This window comes from Callospermophilus lateralis, unplaced genomic scaffold, assembly GCF_048772815.1.
Source record: "Callospermophilus lateralis isolate mCalLat2 unplaced genomic scaffold, mCalLat2.hap1 Scaffold_112, whole genome shotgun sequence".
Lineage (NCBI taxonomy): Eukaryota > Metazoa > Chordata > Mammalia > Rodentia > Sciuridae > Callospermophilus > Callospermophilus lateralis.
The window spans coordinates 4,361,874-4,376,039 of NW_027511460.1; the positions used below are offsets into that span (position 1 = coordinate 4,361,874).

Below are 14,166 nucleotides of genomic sequence, written 5' to 3' on the forward strand. Positions count from 1 at the left end.
CTATGCCACAAATTAGACCTGCTATTTAGGAATCCCATGTGCTTTGATTTAAAAAGGATTCATGCACTGTAGTGATCCAAATTGCCTCATGAAAGGTCGCTAATTCAACCTCAGCCTTTGGCCAGGAATGAAGGCCCTCCTTGTTGGTAGGCCTTTTACCAGGATCCCTAAATGGGGAAAAGGGGAATCTCTCATTCCCCAGAAGAGGCAAAGCAGTTGTTTGTGCATGGATGAGGAGCCATTGAAAGTATGGCAAGCTATGGGCAAAATACACCTCCATAGGGACAAGCATTTCATTCATAAACAGGTTAAGTAAACAAAGACACCTTGGTTATAAAGAGAGCACACACTAATATTCTCAATGTACTGCAGTGTATCAGGAATAATATAAGAAGCTAAAAAAATAAGAATAGTTATTTTGAAAAAGAAAAGAAATAGAATTTGCTACCCAACCAGGTTAGAATGTGGTTGGTCCCAAGAAGGCCTCCCAGCAACATTTGGGAAGGTACCAAGTGAGCCTTAGGTACTACTTACTCTAAGATGATTAAAAAACTTTCAAGGAAAAATTGTGGTCACCATGATATACTAATCACACAGATCATATACACAGAAATAATTTTGAAACAAACTGCTCTAATTGTCATTCCTCATCTTTAGTTATTGCTGTTTGCCAGGGATCATTGTACTATTAAGTCCCAGATAATCTAGGGAGAGTATAAACAATTCAGAAAAGAGGAAAGTAGGATGTGATGACTTTGGGCTGCTCAGGAGAAAGAAATGCCTAACACATGGTGGGAAAGTAAATCCACACTCCTTGCTCAGTAACAAAGGCCCAGAAGATTATAAAAGTCAGAAGAATATGAGAAACTTACAAGCAGGATTTTGCTTTGTTTCCCTATGGAATTTAGGGATATGATCTTGTAGGGGCAAAGTAGTCATCAGCCATTACCACCCTTTTCCAAATACTAATATTCCTTCACTTAACATGGCATTGCAAAGTGGTGAACCCATCATCTAAAAACATTATAAATGGAAAAATGCATTAAGTACACCTAACCTATCAAATACCACAATATGCTATAGAGGACAGGTTGTTCAAACTTAATATAAGATCATGTGGCCCAAGAAATGTTAAAATATAAAATTCAAAGTACAGTTTCTACAGAATGCAAATCACTATCACACCATAGTAAAGCTGAAAAATCACATGTTGGACCATGCCAAGTCAGAGACAGTCTGCAGTTCCGGGTTTTACACTCCCTCGTCATGTAAAGCTTTCATTTTCCATGCCCTCTGTGGTTTCACTGGACAAAGTGACTAGTTGTTGCAGCTGAGCTGATAGGTCAGTTCTGAGGCTAACCTGCCAGGACAAAGCAATCAGTACTTTTTTCCACTGGCTCAGAGTGACTCAGAATTTCCATCAAAAGGTCATCAAAAGGAGGCAAAGAAGTAAGCTGAGTCTAACAGAATCTACACATAAGGTCAACATGACAGTGGCAAAGTAAACATAATTCAGGCCCTGACTTTCTGCTCAGGCCATAAATGAAACTCACAGACTTCAGGGAGGCCCCACCATCAGCAAAAAGCCAAATGACATGGGACACATTTAGCACAGGATGATGACTGCTCCCTGGAAACACTTAGAAAGTCCACCACAGGCTTCAGGAGAAGATGTAATTAATTAGTCTTCAGGGTTAAGGCCAGGCAAACTTCCTCAGCACAAGCAAGAGCCAAGGACCAGCATGAGGAGTTGATGTATACCATGATGTCTCCTCCTATTATACAGTTCCACAAGGGCAGGAGACTGTCCTGTGCATCCAAATACCATTTTGCAAGGAAGGAACAGCACTAATAAGTCTAAGAATTCCTGGAAAGTGTTCAACCATCCAAAACAGGCAACTGAGTCCAGCAGAGTCCAGATTCTGAGGATACTTCTATAATTTGACATAGTTGGAGACAAAGTCACACCTAACACTGCCTCTCCGAAGGCTGCTGACTACAACAAACCTGGCCGGTTTATTCTGTTTATCTCATCTGGTAACTTAAGCTCTATAAAGAATATGGAGGCTCTTAAACTAGAGGAGGAGCAGAAAAGAACAAGAGCAGATGAATGTTTACCTTCCATATAATTACTCCAGGGAAGATTCTGTACAAACCTTGTTGATTCAAGGTGCTTCCCCATGCTACCATTTTGCAGTTTGTAAAAGCTGACTAAATAAAGCTATGTAACTACCAAGAAAGGGCTGTGTGCTAGCACATGAACATATTGAAAACACACATTTTTACCTTTGGCCTGTCCACAGCACTTCAACCCATAGTGCATCTTGCAGGGTTAAAAACAAACAAACAAAAAAAACCCTTTTTATCTCAGGACAAAACATAATGTTAGCTTAAAAATAAAAAAATTCTTTGCCCTCATAGGTCTAAAATTTTTAAAAAAGTAAATAGAATTAAATATCTGATGTGCAAAGGCAAAATCATCCCTGTATTTCATTCATCTTATAGAAATCTAGTTTGCAAGTCCCTTTGCTGTGATTTGAATTGACCTACTTGATGGAACATAGGCCAATTCCATTAGGCATCTGCCTGTGCATAATGATGAAAATAAAAAACAAAACATAACAAAACAGAAAAAAAACCTAGGTTCTATGGAAAAAATATGAGGGTAAGATTCACATTGAATATTTAGTAATATTCTTATTTGTATCAGAGATTGACATACTTTCAGATATTTTAAATTATCATTTACTCTTTTAAGTTTTTAAAAAACATTTCTTGAATTAAAAGCCAATAAATTTTATATCATACACTATTTGGGAAATTTCAGAATTGAAATTGTAAATATTCATGTTGTAAAAAGCTATTTAGTATCTTACGGACAAATTTAAATATTTTCCCTTATCTAATCATTTTTATTTTCTTATTTATCTTCCTGATGCCCATAACATAAATGTATATACTACTAACTGTATGGAAGTGAGAAATAAGTATCTTAGCGTTAACAAGAGTTTATAAAATGCTTGGCAATGACTAGTATTGGAAGTATTAGGCAAATATTTTCCTGGATCTACAAACATATGAGGTAAAAATGTTAAAATACAAAATTCAAAGTACAGTTTCTACAGAATGCATAACACAGATTAGCTTATGCTAACTCACAATGGGGTAAGGGGAGAATAGAAGTATTTTGGATTAGATAAAGGGAAATGAAGGCAGATGAGTGCAGTCCATGTTTTGTGGACACATATTCAATGGCATTGGTAAGGCTGAGAATTACAAGGAAAAGAGGAACAATCAAATCAGTTCCATATGTCTCTATCTACTTTTGCTTTGCAAAAACAAAAATTGATACTGCATTCTCAATGCCACTTTTGATTCAGTTGCAATCAAAGAAGTTTACAATTTCCACTGTCTCCAATGGGATCACAAATTCACGTGGCCACTTTCAGCTTTAGAGCTCAAAATTTCAGCATCTGTGTTATGAACAAAGCAGTCCTTTCCTGTAAAAGAGCATTTATGCAAGCACTTGGGGAATTAGAAAAGAAAAAAAAAAAAACACTGGTATGATTTTCTAGTCAATTTCAACCACCTCTGCCAAGATCATGGCTCTGATATCTAGGTCTGCACCTACAGCCCCCATGACTGACAGAATGAGAAGGTGCCAATGAGGCTGGAAGGCACCAGCATTTGAATGCTATAAGTCAGCTTTATCTATGGTCCCTAGAGTTTATGAACAAGTAAAATGTGGAGTGAAATCTTATATAGAGATAGTTTTTTGTGTTGTTTTTTTTTTATTTTTTACTTTTTAACATTTAACTGGATAAATGTGGAGTAGAAAGTTTCTTAAGAACGATTTTGAAAAGAAAAAGTGAAAATTAATATTATAGCATGTTTTTTATTTAGAATGCATATTCAGCAATATGCTTTTATATGAAACATACTAACTCTTAATTTTAGAAAATACAAATTTAATTTTGATGGCAACAAAGTAAACAGTCAAATCCAATTTTGTTAGAAATTTCACCTGTATCAATTGCACGAAAGGTGGAAGAAGACCCTCACATTATACAAAATACATGTATGATGATGTGAGGGGGGGAAGAGAAATGTGTCACATTTGATTGTGTAGAGAGAGGTGATGGGAGGAGACAGGAGGGGAAGGGGGGATAGGAAAGGCAGAAGAATAAAATAGTCACTAGTGTTGCTTTATGTATATACCTGGCCATATAACTCATGTGATTCTGCAACCTGTACACTTTGAAAAAATGAGAAATTATACCCCATTTGATTAAAATGTATGATATGTCAAGATCATTGCATTGTCATGAGCAACTAATTAAAAAATAATAGATAATTTTAAAAATTGCAAGAATATGATTCTTGTTGGACCATGTCAGTCCAAATACATCTCAGTAACAATGCCTTAGATATGCATTTCTGGTCAGCTATAATTGAGAGTACTTCTTTAATGGGGAATCCAAATAAGTAAACTTATAATCCCTAATTAAAGAGGAAAATATTTTGGTGCAAAAAGATAGTCATGTTCAAGGCATTAAAATTGACGGATATTTAATTACAGTTAAACTTGTCCTGAAAGTAAACAACAATAAAAAGTGTCTCTTTAAATAAATGAATTTTACCTGTATCTAATGACATGAATTTTCTTAATTGGGAATAAGTTTTACTTCTTAAAATCTATCAATTTTGGGGCTGGGGTTGTGGCTCAGTGGTAGAGCGGTTGCCTCACCTGTGTGAGGCACTGTGTTCAGTCCTCAGCACCACATAAATATAAATAAACAAAATGAAGGTATTTAAAAAATCTATCAATTTAAAAAACTTTAGGGGAGGCATTGTGAGATGTTAACTTTTAAAAAGTTTATGTTTTTTGAAATAAAAATGTAAGGCATATCATGTCAGGGCCACTCTATTAAATATATACCTGGAACCTACCCTCAGGCTTTAAATGGGAATTCCAGAAGAATCACCACAAGCAGAGCTTTTAAAAATAAACTCTTAAAATGTATTATATATACACAATGGAATATTACTAAGCCATAAAGAGAAATGAAATTATGGCATTAGCCAATATATGGATGGAACTAGAGACTATCATGCTAAGTGAAATAAGCCAGCCCCCCCCCCCCCAAAAAAAAAAAAACCAAAGGGCAAATGTTCTCTCTGATATGTGGATGCTAACTCACATTATGGTAGGGGGAGAATAGAAGTACTTTGGATTATTTAAAGGGGAATGAAGGGAAGGGAGGGGAATGGGAATAGGGAAGATTCTAGAATGAATCTGACATCACTTTCCTATGTTCAAAGATGAATACTCGACCAATGTAATTCCACATCATGTACAAGCGGAAGAATGGGAAATTGTACTCTGCTTTTATATGTTAAAATATATTCTACTGTCATGTATAAATAAAAAAATAAATGAACTTTAAGAACATTTAATTCTATGTTGAATGATAATACAAATCCATTACTATCGCTACAATATTTTTTCTCTTCCAGTAAGAAACTCAAAAAAATCACTGACTCAAATATGGCCACAAGATCACTTGCTTTGATGCTCAGCCCCTTGGGAACTTCCTCTCTGTCTTTGGTCACTGGAAACACCTGAACCTGCCCAGACTTTGATACTCAGCCTTCCCAGTCAGTTCATAAGACCCCTTTCCTTTATTTGTCATAAAAGTGTTGCTAAGAAATACTTTATTACTTTTCAAAAATCAATAGAAAACAACACAAATACAGAAATAAATAAAATGCATTAGTACAAAAGAAAAATCATACACATAAAACAGAAAACACATAAATAATCCTTCAGAAGAAGTATTGATACATTAAGCTTTGCAAATCACACTTCAGGAATGAGCATGAAGTTTGGTAGCAATATCAAGGAATATTCATTGAAACACACATTACATGCAATTAGAGTTGCAACCATAAACACTAAACCTAATCAGCTGAATGCTACTCTCTTAGGAAAAATTAACTTAAATATGCAGTGAAAGTAATCTAAATATACATGGTGAATTTAGTACTACCATTTTGTAATGACTACTTATCATATTCTGAGCTGTTAACTTTTTTAAATTATTAGTAACGGAAATAAGTAGATTTGAAACTAGAAGACTTTTTCGTCTATATGTTTATGACCTCCAAAGTACCTACTGCAGGGAAATCTGAATCATAACAGTTTTTTGTCTCTGCAGATCAGAAACACAACATGCAAGACCATTGGGCTTTTTTAAAATAATTGAATTGACTCTTCAGTAAATGAATGGACAAAAAATGTGGCATATATACACAATGGAATATTACTCAGCAATAAGAGAATAAAATCATAGCATTTGCAGGTGAATGGATGGTATTGGAGAAGATAATGCTAAGTGAAGTTAGCTAATCCCCCCAAACAAATGCCAAATATTTTCTCTAATATAAGGAGGCCGATTCATAGTTGGGTAGGGAGGGGGGGCATGGGAGGAATAGATGAACTCTAGATAGGACAGTGGGGTAGGAGGAGAAGGGAAGAGGCAGGAGGTTATCAAGGATGGTGGAATGTGATGGAAATCATTATCCAAAGTACATGTATAAAGACACAAATTAGGGTGAACATATTTAATATACAACTTGAGATGAAAAATTGTGCTGTACATGTGCAATAAAAATTGTAATGTTTTCTGCTATCATTTATTTAAAAAATAAATTTTAAAAATTTTAAAAATAAAATAAAAAATTGAATGTTTACTTAGTTATTATAATCTTTGCAACCACTGAAAAGTTTAGGTGTTAATATGGTATTGGATTAATCACCAGACCAAAAAATGTTAATTTGATAATGTAAATAATAAATGAACTCTGGTTTCAATGACAGTATATTTTACAATATATTGAATGAGATTTGAAGTCTAACTCTCAGGCCACAGAATGCTCCTGCACAATTAAAAAATGAGAGAGGACAATCATGGGCAATTTAAATATTTTATATTTAAATATCACGTTCTGGGTTTTCCTCTTGTATTGACTGTTTCCTATCAATGTATCTGAAAACTAAGCATCATGCTTGATTTTAAAGGGATAAAGAAACTCAAGGCTGTACTTTCACCCAGATCTTTGGAATATTACATAAAGGGAGCAAATACTCAACTCCAGGCTACATCACCAATACTTACAATGATGTACTTAGAAGGGGTAGAGCTCATTTTAAATTGTACTTCCTGAATGAATTAATTAACCTTTCACAGAAAAATCAGTCTACCTCTTTAGAATTTTGTAGAAAGATTTATCTTTAATTGTATTAACTTATTTAATCCTCTAAACTACTATTTGTGCAACAGAAAAAAGTAATTTACTCAATGATACTGGAGTCCTAAGATGGAATGATACATCTCCAAAAAGCAAGTTCACAGCTTCCTTCATACTACCTGGGAAGGAATACCCTACTCTCAGAACAACCTTCCCCTGGCTTCCTCTCATATGATGTCCCAGGATGGTGCTCATTGCCCATCAGGCAGCCATGGACTCTTTTCATCACAGAGATACTGTGTGGTGGCCTGCTGACTAATCCCATTGGCTCTGACATTGGCTCTTTTACTTATTTACATATTTTAGTTTTTCATGATCAGCTCACTGGAATAGTAACCTTTTCATAGTCTATTCTCAAACTAAAAAGATTTGGTAGAACTGGAAATAATGAATAGCTCCAATAATTTCATTCTGACTAAATTTACTTTATGAGTATTTACTGGCAACCAATAAGGAAGAAATTTATCCAAATAAAATAAAAATAAATTTAAAATAAAAAAACATGAAATTTCCAATTTCTTCAATTTCATTAAAACTCAAATAATTAATTTTTGAGCTATAGGAACAGAAATAAAGATGTAAGCTCTCTCTGATGAAGGAGCAGAGACAACAGCTGACTCACCATTCGCTGATTTAGACTTGCAAAGCCAAGGCCATGGCTACTGAACATCTCTGAAGAGCTGCTGAAGGACACCCAAGGCAAGGCAGAGGCCAGCAGAGCATCATAGATGTCTGCAGAGAAAAGCAACATATGAAGGTTAGCACAATGGGAGAAGCTCTCCTTTCTCCTCTTCCTTCCTTCTCTCATTTCTTTTTTAGTTAAGAGGTTAGAATTTGAACCATCTTGGTCATAAGCCTATTAGTCTTTGCTGGACAATAGACTAATAAGGAAAATAAAAACCCTAGTTTCCAGTCTTTGTAATTATCCTATTATAACTATTCCCATCATGGCCAAGTCAGTGTGAAGTGACTGGAAGGCACAAAATCACACACCACGGAACACTTCTATCTCACACACACAGAAGACACATAAACAGCCTGAAGTGCAGGGAACATAGCAAGACACCATAAAAAAGCAAAAGTGGTGAGTTTTGATAATTTATTACCTGTATTTTTAATATGATTTGATTAGTTTCACATTTACATAATTTAATTTTACTTTTTTTATTTTTGCACATATTCTATCAAGAATACTTTTATTATACAGGTATCATATGCACACTTTGCTTTGAGGAATATTTACATGCAGGGAGTTCAATTCTAAACCTCCATTTCATCCATATCAAGTATAACACACATTCACCTTACAGTGAATGAGCCTCACAAGAATGAGATATGAAGTTATTGCTTTCTGAACAGAGATCCCTGATTAAACAGAATCTTTCAAACCAAGAACAAAACTGTGTATCCTCTTGCTTCTTCATACCCTGTGTACAGATTAATAAAATTTAAAGACATGTTATAAATTACCACACCACCATTAAAAGTTAATATTAAAATCGAATCCTATTTCTCAAAAACTTGTAAGTAGTGCACCAGTATTTACAGATCCCATTAAACTATGTATAAATAAGTCTGTACACTCAACACACTGTTTCTCAAAATACAGAGACTCCACAGGGGTTTGCGGGGTGACAGGCAGCAGCAGATGCTTAGTTCTCACCCTTTTCAAGTTTACTTGAAAAATCAAGATCTGAAATAAATATGCAAATAAAACTTTCAGTTCCTTACAGGAATGTGTCACTCCAAAGAGTCACCCATTTAAAGAGTTAACTTACAAAGTTAAAAAAAAAAAAACCAGACAAAATAAAAATGAAATGTCAGTAGAAATTGTTCCTACAAGTTTCCTACAACCAGAAGGCCCCTCTGTGCACTGGGTTTGCCCCAATGTAGCACCTGCTCACTGGCAGCAGAGCACATGGTACCTTTGCCTCCTCCTGAAGTGCACCATCACCGAGGTAGGTAGATAATCTGAATATCATTAATCTAAACTTTCAACAGCTAGGCATATGATTTCTTGTCAGCCCTGGGGAACTTATGAGAAGGTTCTAAAACTCTGTAGCACCACTTTCAGAGGAAGGAGGGATGGGGTTCCAAAAAATAAAGGCTGAACAATTAAAAACAAAACAAAAACCAATACTTGTCACCTTGGGATAATGTGTTCAAGGACAGACACTGCAGTGCTAGAGAATCCGCAGGGATCCCAGAGGGCAGGTCAAGATCCTGCATGCCTCAAATGACAGAGGACTTTGGATAGTTGGATAAGAGGGGTTGGAATCTCCTCCCCTAGCAAGGGTGCCTCCAGTCTGTCCCAGTGGAGATGGATTCCTCTGTCCTTTTCCCTCTGGCCCTGTGCTCACCTCCGTTTTACTCCCTCTGCTTCTCCATTTTCTCCAGTCTTATTAGAATCTGCTGGACTCTGGTCTCTGGGGTTAATATTGGATTTGTCAATGAGAATCAGGGCTTCTTTGATGTAGTTCCGCACCCCAGATACAGGAGTACAGATGACATGGCTGCCAAACCCGTGGGTAATTAGGCTAAAATAAGACAAGCAGTTCTGTTTGTAGGTTTCTAAGACCAGGGAGTGCCTTTTGTTGCCATTGTGTGTTTGGTCTTGATTGAGAAGGTTCGTGAATTCTTTACAAACTTGCTGACCTCCCACAGTGTTATTCTTTCTTGTTGCCATCTTGGTTTACTCTCCTAGGTAAGGCCTGGTTAAATATTTGGCCACTGGCTTACCAGAAAACTCCACTTCACAGCCATATGCAAAGCCCCAAGCAAAGTGAACAGCTTTTCCTTCCACCAAGAATGTCAGGAGGATCACAAGAGCAGCTTTCTGTCTCCCAGCTGGAAGTTTCAGGCCAGTCTTGTCCAACTTTTCCCACAACTATCAGCCAGTTTGGGGCTTTGTTTTTTGAAAACACCTCCCAGCAGAGAGGCCTTTAAGCATTCAGAAAGTGACAATCACCTCTGCACTTCAGCCACAGTCACTTACATTTGGATGTGGAGCTGAAGAGAGACAATCTTCCCAGAACCCGAGCAGGAGATTTATAGGATTCATCAGGGCTATCACCAGCTCCTTCTGACAGGGGAGACCCAGGGAGTTTTAAGCCATGGAAAATGGGACCTTTGCAGATTACCATCTGATCATGCCCAGGCAGGTTTGGGTTGACATTCTTCACCTCTTCTATCTGGTGAGCCATGTTGTGGAGCCCCAGGTTCTTTGCCAGGCCTGTAGCATTCAGGGTGTGCATGTGGGGCAACAGCAGATCTGGGTGGCTGTAGGCATCCCCGAGGATGCCCACAGCACTTCCCTCTATCCCAGAGAGTTGAGGAAGCAGGCCGGCCAGGCCCCCTAGTTGTAAAGGCAGGGCGGCCCCCTCCTGACTCTGGCGGCCAGGCCAGGACCATTGCTGACTGTTGGCGGCCACAGGCTGGTGCAGGGGGCTAATGGCTGCAGCATAGGCTTTGCTCAAATGTGAGTAGGGATCCACGGACTGAGTGTAAGCCAACTGCTGCTAGGGCGGTGGAAAGTAGGGTGGCTGCTGGTATTCAGGACTCCAGTGTGGGACCGCAGCGTGATGGAGCTGTAAAGATGCTGCCCTGCAGTTAGGTTGGAGATGCGCTGGTGGGGGTGGGGCTGAGTCCTCAAATCCCTGCGGGAAGGTCTGGGCACTGGGTTTCCAGGGCATTCAGAAGCACCAAGTGAGGACATCCGATCCCAAGCCATATAAGTCCAAGCCTGTGCTCCAGAGGTAGGTCAGCTTGCAGCAAACACTGTGCCAAACGTGCTTGCTCATCAGCCGCAAATGTTGGGGTCATAATTTAATTTCAAATAATAACTATTTTCTATTTTTTATTTTTATTTTTTTAAAGATGAAGGGTATCAGCAGTGCATTCTTTTAATATTTATTTATTTATTTTATTTTTCGGTGGACACAACATCTTTGTTTGTATGTGGTGCTGAGGATCGAACCCGGCCGCACGCATGCCAGGCGAGCGGGCTAATGCTTGAGCCACATCCCCAGCCCAATGACTATATTTTAACACTGATTTGTAAAATTCATGAAAAGTTAAAGGTTGGCTCTTGCTAGCTGCTGAAAATTGGTACTAGCACATGACTCAATGGGGACATATTATAAGGATTTTCTGAATGTATCCCAGGACAAATACATAATATATTTCATGCAAATTTAAACAGGAAAATTTAAGTTATGTTTTAAATACACATGGAATCTGATATTCATGTAGAGGCACGGATTCAAAATAGCTCTAAGTCTTGAGGTAATATTAGGTTTAGTATTGTACAATAAGGTTATTTGGGTTTTGCCAAGAGATCGTGCAACATCAACTCTATATATACTGTGAAATTCAATTGAGTTAATAGAAAAAACTTAGAGTTAACATGAAATTTTGAGTTGGGTGAGGAGTCATTCTAGAGGAAAAATACCAGTATTGGGAAACATGAATATACATAAGAATGTATCAGTGAAAAAATTAGACCAAAACATAACATCATGTATGATCTGAATCACAGAAGGACATTAGGTGGGGAATTTGGATACATAGTATGTGTATGTGAGAGTGTGTGTGTATATATATATATAAATTCTGCGATGCAATGATGTATCCTATAAGTCAATAAATGATGACACAGTAAGTGTACCATTAATAATGGAATGTCTTAGTCAACATCCACTTAAATGTGCACAGTATGTAGGTTTATTGGGGAGAACAAAGAGTTTAGGCTTAATAATGAATTATCTTTCACAGTAGGTTTTGAGTGATGTAGTGAATGATAATGTCAGCCCCCAATGAGAATCCATAAGCAGGCACATTGGAAAATATGTATGAAATTTGATAAAAATATATAAGTTCTGAGATATAGAAATGTATCTCATATGTTATATGATTATTAGTATTTTTAAATGGAGAATGGCAGAATATAGAAGATGAAGAAGACACAAAATCTACAGTCACCATTGGCATTGGATATTCAATGTTTTACTCAAGAAACACATAGGAGTTCATAGGTATACTGAAATGTCCTACAAATTCAATTTTGGTATTAACATAAGTTGAGGATTCATATTGAATTATCTGTCAGTCACATTACTGTTATGAAATGAATATGAATATCAGATAACATGCATTTTTTTCACTATACCTCTTAAAAACTTTGATAACTATGGTGTTTTGATAGGGAAATATATATGTTTACTAATTTTTCTCCAGTTGATTCATGAATATAACTCAGGACTTATACATAATGTATTTCTTACAAATTTTTAAAAAAATGAATTATGTTTTAAGTGTACATGTAATCTCATATTAATATACAGGCATGGATTGGAAATAGCTCCCATTCTGGTGGTAATGTTAGGTTTAGTATTGCATAATGAGTTTGTTTGGGTTTTATTAAGTGATCCTATAGGTTTCTCAAAAATTATGTATGATTAACAGATTGTTCACACCCAAATGAGTAGTAAAACAGAAAAATATGCATTGTAAAACATTCATTTTAAGGCACTGGGCTTGATCCTCAGCATCACATAGAAAAAATAAATAGAATAAAATTATCTACAACTAAATATATATATATATATATATATATTAATGTAGCAATAATTTCTTGGGCATATCTGAGCACTTCACCAGAATTAAAGGGAACTTTCTTTCTAGTTCAGGCACTTGATGTAGTTTCCAAGGAAGAACTAGGGTAGGTATATTCTTAGGTAGTAAAGTGCACTAAAACATTAATTCAGTGGGGTAGCTTTTAGTGATAAGGTTAAAATATCCTTTTTTTATACTAACAAAGCAAAGATACTTCTGAAAATAAACAGCCATATCCCCCCTTTTGGAGTTCAGTTGCCTAGTGGCATTTTATTATTGAAAGCTCAGTCCTGATCCCTGATTCCAATCCAATGATGAGAACATGGTTTTGAGAAAAAGGAAAAATAAGTTTTTGCTTTGCTAGCAAAGGAAAAATATAGTGGACTCCTGTTCCAGAGGCTATGATTCTCCCCATTAGGGCCACCAAAATGTGCTTAAAGGAGTCACTCAAAGACTAAATTCCAAGTGTTCCCTATTCAGAGTTGTAATTCACATCTTAATTTGGGTAATAATAAATTATTAATTTTCAGACTGTGCCTGCCCTAGTGACCCCATAGTGTGTAGAAAAGCAGTGCTCAGGCTGTACCTGCCCTGGGTGCCTCCATGGTGTACACAACAGCAGTTCTCAGGCTGTGCATGCCCTTGGTGACTCCATGGTGTACAAAATATTAGTTCTCAGGCTGTGCCTGCACTGAGTGACTCCATGATGTGTAAAAGAGTAGTTCTCAGGCTGTGCCTTTTCTAGTGATTCCATGGTGTGTAGAACAGTAGTCCTCAGGCTGCACCTGCCCTGAGTGATTCTATGGTGCACACAACAGCAGTTCTTAGGCTGTGCCTACCCTGAGTGACTCCATGGTGTACACAACAGTAGTTCTCATGCTGTGACTGCTCTGAGTTACTCCATGGAGTGTAGAACAGCAGCTGTCAGTCTGTGCCTGCCCTAATGACTCCATGGTGTATAGAACACCTGTCTCAGTCTGTGCCTAAACCTTTCTTACTCCATTCTGCAAAGCAGTAGTTTGCTGTGAGCTTCTCCATTTTGAGTTTATTTGCTGAGGTAGAGTGACCATACCTGTTTGTTCAAGTAAACAGCTGCATTCTGCCTGATACCACCACAAGGCAGAAGTTGCTAAGTTTCTTATACATGCCAGTGTTATAGTTAAAGCTTTGTCCCAGGTTTCATAAACTGACTTCTAGACCACTCACATATAATTGAATCAAACCTTTATTGAAGCACACCGG

General features: G+C 37.0%; 1 pseudogene; it reads right to left on the reverse strand.

The window, feature by feature from the left end:
- LOC143640078 (semaphorin-4C-like) overlaps window positions 1–13,877 on the reverse strand; it is a 61,358-nt pseudogene extending 47,481 nt beyond the window's left edge.
- Window positions 13,878–14,166: the final 289 nt, after the last annotated feature.